The following is a 16564-nucleotide window of genomic DNA, read 5'->3' as shown; positions in this document are numbered from 1 at the left end:
TAACTGTTCTCAAAAACAAAACAATGTAAAACTTTAGAGCCTACAAGTCCACTCAGTCCTACTTCTTGTTCAACCAATCATTAAGACAAACAAGTTTGTTTACATTTACAGGAGATAACGTTGCCTGCTTCTTATTTACAACGTCACCTGACAGTGAGAACAGGCATTTGCATGGCACTTTTGTAGCCAGCATTGCAAGATATTTATGTGCCAGATATGCTAAACATTCGTACGCTCCTTCATGCTTCGGCTACCATCCCAGAGAACATACTTCCATGCTGATGACACTCATTAAAAAAATAATGCGTTAATGAAATTTGTGACTGAACTCCTTGGGAGAGAACTGTATGCCTCCTTCTGTTTACCCGCATTCTACCATATATTTCCATGTTATAGACATCTCAGATAATGACCCAGAACATCGTTTGTTTTAAGAGCACTTTCACCATAGCTTTGACAAACGCAAAGAAGGTACCAATGTGAAATTTCTAAAGATAGATACAGCACTCGACCCAAGGTTTAAGAATCTGAAGTGCCTTCCAAAATCTGAGAGGGACGAGGTGTGGAGAATGATTTCAGATGTCTTAAAAAGAGCAACACTCCGATGCGGAAACTACAGAACCCGAACCACCAAAAAAGAAAATCAATCATCTGCTGGTGGCATCTGACTCAGATGATGAAAATGAACATGCATTGGTCTGCACTATTCTGAATAGTTATCGAGCAGAACCCGACATCAGCATGAACACATGTCCTCTGGAATGGAGGCTGAAGCATGAAGGGATATATGAACCTTAGCACATCTGGCACGTAAATATCTTGCGCCGCCAGCTATGACAGTGCCATGAGAACACCCATGCTCACTTTCAGGTGACATTGTAAACAAGAAGCAGGCAGCATTATCTCCTGCAAATGTAAACAAACTTGTTTGTCTTAAGAAAAGGAGTACTTGTGGCACCTTAGAGACTAACAAATTTATTAGAGCATAAGCTTTCGTGAGCTACAGCTCACTTCATCGGATGCATCCGATGAAGTGAGCTGTAGCTCACGAAAGCTTATGCTCTAATAAATTTGTTAGTCTCTAAGGTGCCACAAGTACTCCTTTTCTTTTTGCGAATACAGACTAACACGGCTGCTACTCTGAAACTTGTTTGTCTTAGTGGTTGGTTGAACAAGAAGTAGGACTGAGTGGACTTGTAGGCTCTAAAGTTTTACACTGTTTTGTTTTGGAGTGCAGGTTTTTTGTACATAATTCTACATTTGTAAGTTCAACTTTCATGATAAAAGAGATTGCACTATAGTACTTGAATGAGATGAATTGAAAAATACTATTTTGTTTATCATTTTTACAGTGCAAATATTTGTAATAAAAATAATAATATAAAGTGAGCACTGTACACTTTGTATTCTGTGTGGTAATTGAAATCAATATATTTGAAAATGTAGACAATATTTAAATTAATGGTATTCTATTATTGTTTAACAGCACGATTAATCACACGATTGTTTGTTTTTTTTTAAATCAGCCCTACTTGCAACCAAGGAATTAGATTTCTCTAAGTAATTATTAATGAGGAATCATAACTGAAGTAGTGTGATTCGACTTGTGTCCTGCAACAATCTGTTCTTGCCCTACTGCTGTTTGGTATCTTTATCAATAAGCTGGAAGAAAAATATAGAATCAGTACTGGTTGAGTTTCCTGAGGACACAAGAATAGTGGAGTGATAAATAATGATAAGGACAAGTCAATTCTAGAGAGTGATCTGGACCACATGGTAAACTTGGCTCATTCAAACAACATATATTTTAATACAGCCAAAAGTAAATCATAAAACACAGAAACAAAGAACGTAGGTCACACTTTCAGGATGAAGGACTCTATTCCGGAAAGCAGTGATTCTAAAAAGGGATCATGCTGGATAACCAAATGAACAGGAGTCCCCTGGGCAAGGCTGTGGCTAAAAGGGGAATGCAATCTTTGGACGTATAAAATGGGAAATATCAAGTAGGAATAGATATATGCTATTGTCTCTGTAAATAGCATTTGTGAGACCACTATTACTCTATCCAGTTCTTCATTTCAAAAAAAGATGCTGGAAAATTGAAAATGTTTCAGAAAAGAGCTACAAGAATTACATGAACTTTGAAATCCCGCCTTTCAGAGACCTAAGAAACTCAATCTTTAGGTTATCAAACAAAAAGTTTAGAAGTGTCTTGGTCACAGTTTATTAGTACCACAGTTTATTAGTACCTGGGGAGGAGATTTCATTTAGCAGGAAGTTCTTTAATCTATCAGACAAGATCCAATGGATGAAAGCTGAAACTAGACAAATTCAGACTGGAAATAAAGTGAATTTTTTTTAATTTTTATTATTAACAGTGAGGGTAATTAACCATTAGTACAACTTACCAAGGGATGTAGTGGATGGATCTCCATCACTTGAAGTCTTTAAATCCAGAAACTGGATATCTTTCTAAAAGACATACTCTAGTTCAACCAGAAGATAGGAACCCGAGACAGGAGTCACTTGGCCTGTGTTATGCGGGAGATCAGATTAGATCATCATAATGTTCTCGTCTAGCCTTAAAAATCTATAAAGTAGTTAAACCGATTTAAATAGCATTTAAAATCCTATATTTTTATTAAACAAAAGCCATTGATAGTGTAGATGTATGGATATAATTTATGATGGGGATTCAATAAACAGCAACAGATCTAAACCTTAGCCTCATTTAAGCGCAGAGCTAGAGGTCGAACTACTGACATTTTCCTTTAAATCAAAGTGCTGTTAATTCAAGCGTGAGACAAAGACAGAAAACAGAGGGACATTCTAGAACCCTGAAATGTTCTATAATCAGTGACACATATGACACACAGAGTCACACAGACATTATACAATGTGAACTATTCATACAAATTGCTGGATTCTAAATTAACTTTAACCAATAAAGAAAAGTATCTAGATATCATTGTGAAGAGTTCAGTGAAAACATCTGTTAAATGGACAGAGGTGATCAAAAAACAAAAAGTGGTTACACTGGACAAAGAAAGTGATAAAGAGTAATACAAATATAATACAATCCCATTATATAAATTGATTGTAGTTCCTCATCTTAAATACAATATTCAATTCTGGTCACCTCATTCTGAAAAGGACATAGCAGAAATAGAGTCCAGAGAAGGGATACAGGAATTACAGTAATGGGAGGACTGAGAAGAGTTTAAAATGTTCAAGATAATGTAGATTACAGAGGAAATGAAGAAGGGGGGGGGGGATAGACAGAGGTATATAAAATGAACAGTTTAGAGAAGTTTAATCAGGCACTCTTATCTATCTTTTCTCATAATACTAGAACAAGATCAGCGTGATAGGTGCCTTAAAAAAAAGCACACAGTTTAACTAGAGGCAGCCAATGAAATTAATTGGCAACAAATGCAAAACTGATAAAAGGAAATGCTTTTTTTAACCACACAAAATTAACCAGTGAACTCATTGCCATGAAGTATTATTGAGGCCCAGAACTAGCCCAATTAAAAAAAAAAGAATTAGACACTTGTATGAATAATAAGACCATCCACAATTACATAAAATAGAAAATGTAAGAGACAAATGACTTATCTATGCAGATTTCCTCTGCTGTCACTCATCACTGTAATATCTCACAACCTAAGCTCATGCTTCAAGATGTAAACTAACCACTAATTACCTAGAATTAGGAAGGAACCAATTGTCAATTATGGGGATTCTTGTACCTTACATTGAAGAATCTGGTGCTAGACACTATAAAACCAAGATACTGAACTGAATACGCACTGCCTTCATTTGCCAGTATGGCAATTCCTATGTACCTATTAAAGAACAGTCTCAGGAGCAAAATGAATCCCTTAGCAAGTTCACCTTTAAACCAGGAAACTACAAAACATTATAGTACACACACACTTCACTGTTTCTGATATCCATTTTCAAAACATCTTTCAACAACGTCAAAACAAAAGGCTGACCCTGGTGAGAAAAAAATGTTTTGAGCATAAAAAAACAACAAGCATATAAGTTATTTAACACGTCATGATCAAAATGAAAAGAGAAAACTACGGTAAAAAAAAAAAATCTGTGTGCATTAGACCATCCAAACAAAGCCTACTAAAACTCTTGAAACGTGTGTTTGTTAAAATATACCACATTAACAGTGCCACCTGCTACAGCTCACTATGCTGTTGCTGCAGTGTCAGAGCCTGTGGTTCCACATGCTAAAGCTCACCATATGGCATTAACAAAACCCTAACCTCTCCATCTCCTTGATCTCCCCCCTAGGTTTTTGCTGGAACCTAGCTTGGGTCTGAAGGGAGCTGCTCTACAGAGCCATGAGGCCTTGCCAGCCAAGCTAAAACAAGAGATAGCTTGTGCCTTGGTGTGAACATCTTTAGTGTGGGCATTACTTTTGTTCCCACTGCAAACTGATACTTAGCTGGTCAGTAAAAGGGTACGCAAAGTGCTGGAGACAGCACCAGTCAGTGGGTGAGCAGCTATCTCAGAAACCCTGGCTTCAGTAGGGACAGCTAGGACCCTGGAGGCATACTGCTGGATTTAGATGTCTGGTCCTTCTTGGCACAGGCAGGGGGAAGACAGTTATTATTGTTGATACCATATTGCATTATAAAATAAACACTGACCCTATGGGGCACTACCTGCTCAGAAATGAGAACAGGGTTCAATGTGGGTACTGGTCATGTGATCTCAATGAGCTAGGAGAGGGTCATTCACACCCAACCAGGAAATAGAAGTTGCAGGGGTGACAAATACAAGGGCGACAGTGGGAAGGGATACCGGCAGCGATGAGTAAGACAGCAGCAAAGGCAAATGAGGGAAACAAGGGCCATGGCAGTCAGGAGAAGGGAAATGGAGTGAGAGCCAGAACAGTTCTAGAGAAACGATGGTCATGCCAACACCCATGGAAAGAGCGGCACTGATGGGGAAGGTGACATGGGGAATAACGGAACGATCGCATCCAGGGGAATGATGGCAAAAGCATCTGCGATGAGGGAAATGGCAGCAAGAACAACATGGGAAACCGATGGCAAAAGCAACCATGAGGAGGAAAATCATGGTGGTACCAGGGACACGATGCCAACAAGAGTGGTCAGGGGGACGGTGCGCAGGAATTGACGCCAATGCCACAGGTGACGGCGAGGACGGCACCCAGAACATGATGCTGATGACCATGACGAGAGGGACAGGACGCCAACGACAGTAACGAAGGAGACCGCGGAGATGGCACTGGAAACACAATGCCTGTGACGGTAACGGGGGGGGGCGGGGGGAACGGCGCCAGGAATACAAAGCCAGCAACCCACGAGGGGGATGGCCTAAGGAAGACGTCGCCAGCGAGGGAGTCAGCAGAGATGGCAGTAGGACCACGATGCCAACGAGGAGGATGGCACCAGGAATACCACGCCAACGTTGGCGATGACGCCAGGGGGGATGACACCCGGGACACGACGCCGGCGATGAGGAAGATGGTTGGAACGGGGCAAGGAGCACGACGCCGGGGATGACACCCGGGACATAACGCCGATGCCGGTGATGAGGGAGACGGCTGGGACGGGGCGAGGGACGCGACGCAGAGGGACACGGCTGGGAGGGGGCGAGGGACGCGACGCCGAGGGACCCGGCTGGGACGCGATGCCGAGGGACACGGCTGGGACGGGGCGAGGGACGCGACGCCGAGGGAGACGGCTGGGACGGGGCGAGGGACGCGACGCCGAGGGAGACAGCTGGGAAGCAGCTGGGACGGGGCGAGGGACGCGACGCCGAGGGAGACAGCTGGGATGGGGCGAGGGACGCGGCTGGGACGGGGCGAGGGACGCAACGCCGAGGGAGACGGCTGGGACGGGGCGAGGGACGCGACGCCGAGGGAGACGGCTGGGACGGGGCGAGGGACGCGACACCGAGGCCAAAGGGGACGTCACCCGCGAGACGAAGCCAAGGCCGATGATGAGGGAGACAGTTGGGACGGGGCGAGGACACGACACCAAGGCCAACGCCGGGGGGGGGGACAACGCCCGGGACACGACACCGACGCCGGCGACGAAGGAGACGGTTGGGAAGGGGCGAGGGATGCGACGCCAAGGGATGCGGCTGGGATGCAACGCCGAGGGACACGGCTGGGACGGGGCGAGGGACGCGACGCCGAGGGACACGGCTGGGACGCGGGGGCGAGGGACACGGCTGGGACGCGGGGGCGAGGGACACGGCTGGGACGCGGGGGCGAGGGACACGGCTGGGACGGGGCGAGAGACGCGACGCCGAGGGACACGGCTGGGACGGGGTGAGGAACGCGACACCGAGGGACCCGGCTGGGACGCGACGCCGAGGGAGACAGCTTGGACGGGGCGAGGGACGCGACGCCGAGGGACACGGCTGGGACGCAACACCGAGGGACACGGCTGGGACGGGGCGAGGGACACGGCTGGGACGGGGCGAGGACGCGACTGGGACGCGATGCCGAGGGACACGGCTGGGACGGGGCGAGGGACACGGCTGGGACGGGGCGAGGGACGCGACGCCGAGGGACGCGGCTGGGACGCGACGCCGAGGGACAGGGCTGGGACGGGGCGAGGGACACGGCTGGGACTGGGCGAGGGACACGGCTGGGACGGGGCGAGGACGCGACGCCGAGAGACGCGGCTGGGACGGGGCGAGGGACGCGACGCCGAGGGACGTGGCTGGGACGGGGCGAGGACACGACGCCGAGAGAGATGGCTGGGACGGGGCGAGGGACGCGACACCAAGGGAGACGGCTGGGACGGGGCGAAGGACACGGCTGGGACGGGGCGAGGGACACGGATGGTACGGGGCGAGGACACGACGCCGAGGGACGCGGCTGGGACGGGGCGAGGGACGCGACGCCGAGGGACACGGCTGGGACGGGGCGAGGACACGACGCCGAGGGACGCGGCTGGGACGGGGCGAGCACACGACGCCGAGGGACGCGGCTGGGATGGGGCAAGGACAAGACGCCGAGGGAAACGGCTGGGACAGGGCGAGGGACGCGACTACGAGGGAGACGGCTGGGACGGGGCGAGGGACACGGCTAGGAAGGGACGAGGACGCGACGCCGAGGGACGCGGTTGAGATGGGGCGAGGGACGCGACGCCGAGGGACGCGGCTGGGACGGGGCGAGGATGCGACGCCGAGAGAGACGGCTGGGACGGGGCGAGGGACGCGATGCCGATGGAGACGGCTGGGACGGGGTGAGGGACGCGACACCGAGGGACCCGGCTGGGACGGGACGAGGAAGCGACGCCGAGGGACGCGGCTGGGACGGGGCGAGCACGCGACGCCGAGGGACGCGGCTGGGACGGGGCGAGGACGCGACGCCGAGGGACGCGGCTGGGACGGGGCGAGGACGCGACGCCGAGAGAGACGGCTGGGACGGGGCGAGGACACGACGCCGAGGGACGCGGCTGGGACGGGGCGAGGACACGACGCCGAGGGAGGCGGCTGGGACGGGGCGAGGACACGACGCCGAGGGAGGCGGCTGGGACGGGGCGAGGACACGACGCCGAGGGACGCGGCTGGGACGGGGCGAGTGACGCGGCTGGGACGGGGCGAGGATGCGACGCAGAGGGACACGGCTGGGATGGGGCGAGGGACGCGGCTGGGACGGGGCGAGGAAACGACGCCGAGGGACGCGGCTGGGACGGGGCGAGGACACGACGCCGAGGGACGCGGCTGGGACGGGGCGAGGGACGCGAAGCCGAGGGAGGCGGCTGGGACGGGGCGAGGACGCGACGCCGAGGGAGGCGGCTGGGACGGGGCGAGGACGCGACGCCGAGGGACGCGGCTGGGACGGGGCGAGGGACGGGGCTGGGACAGGGCGAGGGACGTGGCTGGGACAGGGCGAGGATGCGACGTCGAGAGAGACGGCTGCGACGGGGCGAGGGACACGGCTTGGACGGGGCGAGGGATACGGCTGGGACGGGGCGAGGACACGACGGCGAGGGACGCGGCTGGGACGGGGCGAGGACACGACGCCGAGGGAGACGGCTGGGACGGGGCGAGGGACACGGCTGCGACGGGGCGAGGACGCGACGCCGAGGGACGCCGCTGGGACGCGACGCCGAGGGACAGGGCTGGGACGGGGCGAGGGACACGGCTGGGACGGGGTGAGGACGCGACGCCGAGGGACAGGCTGGGACGGGGCGAGGGACACGGCTGGGACGGGGCGAGGGACACGAAGCCGAGGGACGGGCTGGGAAGGGGCGAGGGACGCGACGCCGAGAGAGACGGCTGGGACGGGGCGAGGGACGCGACGCCGAGGGAGACGGCTGGGACGGGGCGAGGGACGCGACGCCGAGGGAGACGGCTGGGACGGGGCGAGGACGCGACGCCGAAGGACGCGGCTGGGACGGGGCGAGGGACAGGGCTGGGATGGGGCGAGGACGCGACGCCGAGGGACGCTGCTGGGACGGGACGAGGACACGACGCCGAGGGACGCTGCTGGGATGGGGCGAGGACACGACGCCGAGGGACGCTGCTGGGATGGGGCGAGGACACGACGCCGAGGGACGCGGCTGGGATGGGGCGAGGGACACAGCTGGGACGGGGCGAAGACGCGACGCCGAGGGACGCGGCTTGGACGGGGCGAAGACGCGACGCCGAGGGACGCGGTTGGGACGGGGCGAGGACACGACGCCGAGGGACGCGGCTAGGACGGGGCGAGGACACGATGCCGAGGAAGACGGCTGGGACGGGGCGAGGGACACGGCTGGGACGGGGCGAGGACGCGACGCCGAGGGACGCGGCTGGGACGGGGCGAGGGACGCGACGCCGAGGTACGCGGCTGGGACGGGGTGAGGACACGACGCCGAGGGACGCGGCTGGGACGGGGCGAGGGACACGGCTGGGACGGGGCGAGGGAGACGGCTGGGACGGGGTGAGGACGCGACGCCGAGGGACGCGGCTGGGACGGGGCGAGGACGCGACGCCGAGGGACGCGGCTGGGACGGGACGAGGACGCGACGCCGAGAGACGCGGCTGGGACGGGGCGAGCTCGCGACGCCGAGGGACGCGGCTGGGATGGGGCGAGCACGCGACGCCGAGGGACGCGGCTGAGACGGGGCAAGGGACAAGGCTGGGACGGGGCGAGGGAGACGGCTGGGACGAAGCGAGGACGCGACGCCGAGGGACGCGGCTGGGACGGTGCGAGGGACGCGGCTGGGATGGGGCGAGGATGCGACGCAGAGGGACACGGCTGCGATGGGCCGAGGGACGCGGCTGGGATGGGGCGAGGACACGACGCCGAGGGACGCGGCTGGGACGGGGCGAGGACACGACGCCGAGGGACGCGGTTGGGACGGGGCGAGGGACGCGACGCCGAGGGACGCGGCTGGAACGGGACGAGGGACGCGACGCCGTGGGACGTGGCTGGGACGGGACGAGGACGCGACGCCGAGGGACGCGGCTGGGACGGGGCGAGGGACGCGACGCCGAGGGACGCGGCTGGGACGGGGCGAGGGACGCGGCTGGGACGGGGCGAGGGACGCGACGCCGAAGGAGACGGCTGGGACGGGACAAGGACGCGACGCCGAGGGACGTGGCTGGGACGGGGCGAGGGACGCGACGCAGAGGGACACGGCTGGGACGGGGCGAGGGACGCGACGAGGAGGGAGACGGCTGGGACGGGACGAGGACACGACGCCGAGGGCGCGGCTGGGACGGGGCGAGGGACGGCTGGGACGGGGCGAGGGACACGACGCCGAGGGACGCGGCTGGGACGGGGCGAGGACACGACGCCGAGGGAGGCGGCTGGGACGGGGCGAGGGACGCGGCTGGGATGGGGCGAGGGACACGACGCCGAGGGAGACGGCTGGGACGCGGCTGGGACGGGGCGAGGGACGCGGCTGGGACGGGGCGAGGGACACGACGCCGAGGGACGTGGCTGGGACGGGGCGAAGGACGCGACGCCGAGGGAGGCGGCTGGGACAGGGCGATGGACGCTACGCCGAGGGACGCGGCTGGGACGGGGCGAGGGACGCAGCTGGGACGGGGCGAGGGACGCGGCTGGGACGGGGCGAGGACGCGACGCCGAGGGACGTGGCTGGGACGCGGCGACGGATGCGACGCTGAGGGACGCGGCTGGGACGGGGCGAGGGACGTGGCTGGGACGGGGCGAGGACACGACGCCGAGGAACGCTACTGGGACGGGGCGAGGGACGCGGCTGGGACGGGGCGAGGACACGACGCCGAGGGACGCGGCTGGGACGGGACGAGAGACACGACGCCGAGGGACGCGGCTGGGACGCGACGCCGAGGGAGACGGCTGGGACGGGGCGAGGGACACGACGCCGAGGGACGCGGATGGGACGGGGCGAGGGACGCGGCTGGAACGGGGCGAGGACGCGACGCCGAGGCCGAAGGGGACGACACCCGCGAGACGAAGCCAAGGCCGACGATGAGGGAGACGGCTGGGACGGGGAGAGGACACGACGCCGAGGGACACGGCTGGGTCGGGGCGAGGGACGCGGCTGGGACGGGGCGAGGACGCGACGCCGAGGCCAAAGGGGACGACACCCGCGAGACGAAGCCAAGGCCGACAATGAAGGAGACGGCTGGGACGGGGCGAGGACACGACGCCGAGGGACGCGGCTGGGACGGGGCGAGGACACGACGCCGAAGGACGCGGCTAGGACGGGGAGAGGGACGCGGCTGGGACGGGGCGAGGATGCGACGCCGAGGCCAAAGGGGACGACACCCGCGAGACGAAGCCAAGGCCGTCGATGAGGGAGAGAGTTGGGACGGAGCGAGGGACAAGACACCAAGGCCGACGCCGGGAGGGGGACAACGCCCGGGACACCGACGACCGACGCCGGCGACGAAGGAGACGGTTGGGATGCGGCGAGGGACGCGACGCCGAGGGACGCTGCTGGGACGGGGCGAGGGACGCGGCTGGGATGGGGCGAGGAAACGACTCAGAGAGACGCAGCTGGGACGGGGGGAGGGACGCGGCTGGGACGGGGCGAGGACGCGACGCCGAGGCCAAAGGGGACGACACCCGTGAGACGAAGCCAAGGCCGACGATGAGGGAGACGGCTGGGACGGCGCGAGGACACGACGCCGAGGGACGCGGCTGGGACGGGGCGAGGGACGCGGCTGGGACGGAGCTAGGACGCGACGCCGAGGGACGCGGCTGGGACGGGGCGAAGACGCGACGCCGAGGCCAAAGGGGACGACACCCGCGAGACGAAGCCAAGGCCGACGATGAGAGAGACTGCTGGGACGGGGCGAGGACACGACGTCGAGGGACGCGGCTGGGACGGGGCGAGGGACGCGGCTGGGACGTTTTGAGGATAGGACGCCGAGGCTAAAGGGGACGACACCCGCGAGACGAAGCCAAGGCCGACGATGAGGGAGACGGCTGGGACGGGGCGAGGACACGACGCCGAGGGACGCGGCTGGGACGGGGCGAGGGACGCGGCGAGGACACGACGCCGAGGGACGCGGCTGGGACGGGGCGAGGGACGCGGCTGGGACGGGGCGAGGACGCGACGCCGAGGCCAAAGGGGACGTCACCCGCGAGACGAAGCCAAAGCCGACGATGAGGGAGACGGCTGGGACGGGGCGAGGGCACGACGCCGAGGGACGCAGCTGGGACGGGGCGAGGACGCGACCCCGAGACCAAAGGGGACGACACCCGCGAGACGAAGCCAAGGCCGACGATGAGGGAGACGGTTGGGACGGGGCGAGGACACGACGCCGAGGGACGCGGTTGGGACGGGGCGAGGGATGCGGCTGGGACGGGGCGAGGGACGCGACGCCGAGGGAGACGGCTGGGACGGGGAGAGGGACGCGACGCCGAGGGAGACGGCTGGGACGCGGCTGGGACGGGGCGAGGACGCGACGCCGAGACCAAAGGGGACGACACCCACGAGACGAAGCCAAGGCCGACGATGAGGGAGACGGCTGGGACGGGGCGAGGACACGACGCCGAGGGACGCGGCTGGGACGGGGCGAGGACGCGACTCGAGGCCAAAGGGGACGACACCCGCGAAACGAAGCCAAGGCCGACGATGAGGGAGACGGTTGGGACGGGGCGAGGACACGACGCCGAGGGACGCGGTTGGGACGGGGCGAGGGACGCGGCTGGGACGGGGCGAGGGACGCGACGCCGAGGGAGACGGCTGGGACGGGGCGAGGGACGCGACGCCGAGGGAGACGGCTGGGACGCGGCTGGGACGGGGCGAGGACGCGACGCCGAGGCCAAAGGGGACGACACCCGCGAGACGAAGCCAATGCCGACGATGAGGGAGATGGTTGGGACGGGGCGAGGACACGACGCCGAGGGACGCGGTTGGGACGGGGCGAGGGACGCGGCTGGGACGGGGCGAGGGACGCGACGCCGAGGGAGACGGCTGGGACGCGGCTGGGACGGGGCGAGGACGCGACGCCGAGGCCAAAGGGGATGACACCCGCGAGACGAAGCCAAGGGCGACGATGAGGGAGACGGCTGGGACGGGGCGAGGACACGACGCCGAGGGACGCGGCTGGGACAGGGCGAGGACACGACGCCAAGGGATGTGGCTGGGACGGGGCGAGGACGCGACGCCGAGGCCAAAGGGGACGACACCCGCGAGACGAAGCCAAGGCCGACGATGAGGGAGACGGCTGGAACGGGGCGAGGACATGACGCCGAGGGACGTGGCTGGGATGGGGCGAGGGACGCGACGCCGAGGGACCCGGCTGGGACGGGGCGAGGACGCGACGCCGAGGCCAAAGGGGACGACACCCGCGAGACGAAGACAAGGCCAAAGATGAGGGAGACGGTTGGGACGGGGCGAGGACACGACGCCGAGGGACGCGGTTGGGACGGGGCGAGGGACGCGGCTGGGACGGGGCGAGGGACGCGACGCCGAGGGAGATGGCTGGGACGGGGCGAGGGACACGACGCCGAGGCAGACGGCTGGGACGCGGCTGGGACGGGGCGAGGACGCGACGCCGAGGCCAAAGGGGACGACACCCGCGAGACGAAGCCAAGGCCGACGATGAGGGAGATGGTTGGGACGGGGCGAGGACACGACGCCGAGGGACAAGGTTGGGACGGGGCGAGGGACGCGGCACGGACGGGGCGAGGGACGCGACGCGGAGGGAGACGGCTGGGACGCGGCTGGGACGGGGCGAGGACGCGACGCCGAGGCCAAAGGGGACGACACCCGCGAGACGAAGCCAAGGCCGACGATGAGAGAGACGGCTGGGACGGGGCAAGGACACGACGCCGAGGGACGCGGCTGGGACGGGGCGAGGACACGACGCCGACGGACACGGCTGGGACGGGGCAAGGACGCGACGCCGAGGCCAAAGGGGACGACACCCGCGAGACGAAGCCAAGGCCGACGATGAGGGAGACGGTTGGGACGGGGCGAGGACACGACGCCGAGCGACGCGGTTGGGACGGGGCGAGGAACGCGACGCCGAGGGACCCGGCTGGGACGGGGCGAGGACGCGACGCCGAGGCCAAAGGGGACGACACCCGCGAGACGAAGCCAAGGCCAAAGATGAGGGAGACGGTTGGGACGGGGCGAGGACACGAAGCCGAGGGACGCGGTTGGGACGGGGCGAGGGACGCGGCTGGGACGGGGCGAGGACACGACGCCGAGGGACGCAGCTGGGACGGGGCGAGGGACACGACGCCGAGGGACACGGCTGGGACGGGGCGAGGGACGCGACGCCGAGGCCAAAGGGGACGACACCCGCGAGACGAAGCCAAGGCCGACGATGAGGGAGACGGCTGGGACGGGGCGAGGGACACGACACCAAGGCCGACGAAGGGGGGGGGACAACGCCCGGGACAGGACACCGATGCAGGCGACGAAGGAGACGGTTGGGATGCGGCGAGGGACGCGACGCCGAGGGACGGGGCGAGGGACGCGGCTGGGACGGGGCGAGGGACGCGGCTGGCACGGGGCGAGGGACACGACGCCGAGGGACGCGGCTGGGACGGGGCGAGGACGCGACGCCGAGGCCAAAGGGGACGACACCCGCGAGACGAAGCCAAGGCCGACTATGAGGGAGACGGTTGGGACGGGGCGAGGAAACGACGCCGAAGGACGCGGCTGGGAAGGGGCGAGGACGCAACGCCGAGGCCAAAGGGGACGACACCCGCGAGACGAAGCCAAGGCCGACGATGAGGGAGACGGCTGGGACGGGGCAAGGACACGACGCCAAGGGACGCGGCTGGGACGGGGCGAGAACGCGACGCCGAGAAACGCGGCTGGGACGGGGCGAGGACGCGACGCCGAGTGACGCGGCTGGGACGGGGCGAGGGACGCGGCTGGGATGGGGCGAGGGACACGACGCCGTGGGACGCGGCTGGGACGGGGCGAGGGACGCAGCTGGGACGGGGCGAGGGACACGACGCCGAGGGACGCGGCTGGGACAGGGCGAGGACACGACGCCGAGGGACGCGGCTGGGACGGGACGAGGGACGCGGCTGGGACGGGGCGAGGACGCGACGCCGAGGCCAAAGGGGACGACACCCACGAGACGAAGCCAAGGCCGACGATGAGGGAGACGGCTGGGACGGGGCGAGGACACGACGCCGAGGGACGCGGCTGGGACGGGGCGAGGGACGCGGCTGGGACGGGGCGAGGACACGACGCCGAGGGACGCGGCTGGGACGGGGCGAGGGACGCGGCTGGGACGGGGCGAGGACACGACGCCGAGGGAGACGGCTGGGACGGGGCGAGGGACGCGACTGGGACAGGGCGAGGACACGACGCCGAGGGACGCGGCTGGGACGGGGCGAGGACACGACGCCGAGGGAGGCGGCTGGGACGGGGCGAGGACATGACGCCGAGGGACGCGGCTGGGACGGGGCGAGGACACGACGCCGAGGGACGCGGCTGGGACGGGGCGAGGACGCGACGCCGAGGCCAAAGGGGACGACACCCGCGAGACGAAGCCAAGGCCGACGCCGAGGGACGCGGCTGGGACGGGGGGAGGGACGCGGCTGGGACGGGGCGAGGACGCGACGCCGAGGCCAAAGGGGATGACACCCGCGAGACGAAGCCAAGGCCGACGATGAGGGACGCGGCTGGGACGGGGCGAGGGACGCGACGCCGAGGGACGCGGCTGGGACGGGGCGAGGGACGCGGCTGGGACGGGGCGAGGACACGACGCCGAGGGACGCGGCTGGGACGGGGCGAGGGACGCGGCTGGGACAGGGCGAGGACACGACGCCGAGGGAGACGGCTGGGACGGGGCGAGGGACGCGACTGGGACAGGGCGAGGACACGACGCCGAGGGACGCGGCTGGGACGGGGCGAGGACACGACGCCGAGGGAGGCGGCTGGGACGGGGCGAGGACACGACGCCGAGGGACGCGGCTGGGACGGGGCGAGGACGCGACGCCGAGGCCAAAGGGGACGACCCCCGCGAGACGAAGCCAAGGCCGATGATGAGGGAGACGGCTGGGACGGGGCGAGGAGACGACGCCGAGGGACGCGGCTGGGACGGGGCGAGGGACGCGGCTGGGACGGGGCGAGGACGCGACGCCGAGGCCAAAGGGGACGACACCCGTGAGACGAAGCCAAGGCCGACGCCGAGGGACGCGGCTGGGACGGGGCGAGGACATGACGCCGAGGGACGCGGCTGGGACGGGGGGAGGGACGCGGCTAGGACGGGGCGAGGTCGCGACGCCGAGGCCAAAGGGGACGACACCCGCGAGACGAAGCCAAGGCCGACGATGAGGGAGACGGCTGGGACGGGGCGAGGACACGACGCCGAGGGACGCGGCTGGGACGGGGCGAGGGACGCGGCTGGGACGGGGCGAGGACATGACGCCGAGGGACGCGGCTGGGACGGGGGGAGGGACGCGGCTAGGACGGGGCGAGGACGCGACGCCGAGGCCAAAGGGGACGACACCCGCGAGACGAAGCCAAGGCCGACGATGAGGGAGACGGCTGGGACGGGGCGAGGGACACGACACCAAGGCCGACGAAGGGGGGGGGGACAACGCCCGGGACAGGACACCGATGCAGGCGACGAAGGAGACGGTTGGGATGCGGCGAGGGACGCGACGCCGAGGGACGGGGCGAGGGACGCGGCTGGGACGGGGCGAGGGACGCGGCTGGCACGGGGCGAGGGACACGACGCCGAGGGACGCGGCTGGGACGGGGCGAGGACGCGACGCCGAGGCCAAAGGGGACGACACCCGCGAGACGAAGCCAAGGCCGACTATGAGGGAGACGGTTGGGATGGGGCGAGGAAACGACGCCGAAGGACGCGGCTGGGAAGGGGCGAGGGACGCGGCTGGGAAGGGGCGAGGACGCAACGCCGAGGCCAAAGGGGACGACACCCGCGAGACGAAGCCAAGGCCGACGATGAGGGAGACGGCTGGGACGGGGCAAGGGCACGACGCCAAGGGACGCGGCTGGGACGGGGCGAGAACGCGACGCCGAGAAACGCGGCTGGGACGGGGCGAGGACGCGACGCCGAGTGACGCGGCTGGGACGGGGCGAGGGACGCGGCTGGGATGGGGCGGACACGACACCGTGGAACGCGGCTG

At 63.3% G+C, this 16564-nt stretch overlaps 1 protein-coding gene across 2 annotated transcripts in view; it reads right to left on the bottom strand.

Annotated features, from left to right (window-relative positions):
• Nucleotides 1–16564, bottom strand: part of ATXN7 (ataxin 7) — a 154446-nt gene that overhangs the window by 130041 nt on the left and 7841 nt on the right. The window contains exon 1 of one of the 2 annotated variants that reach the window (XM_038408878.2): nucleotides 2412–2430. The exons of the other annotated variant lie outside the window; for it this stretch is intronic. The gene's annotated coding sequence lies outside the window, so the exon portion shown is untranslated. Of the gene's footprint in view, nucleotides 1–2411; nucleotides 2431–16564 lie in introns of those variants that run through there. 2 annotated transcript variants of the gene reach the window in all.

The sequence above is a fragment of the Dermochelys coriacea genome, chromosome 7 (genome assembly GCF_009764565.3).
Source record: "Dermochelys coriacea isolate rDerCor1 chromosome 7, rDerCor1.pri.v4, whole genome shotgun sequence".
Classification (NCBI taxonomy): Eukaryota; Metazoa; Chordata; order Testudines; family Dermochelyidae; genus Dermochelys; species Dermochelys coriacea.
The sequence above is the reverse complement of the archived record's forward strand: the minus strand, read 5'-3'. Positions and strand labels throughout refer to the sequence as shown.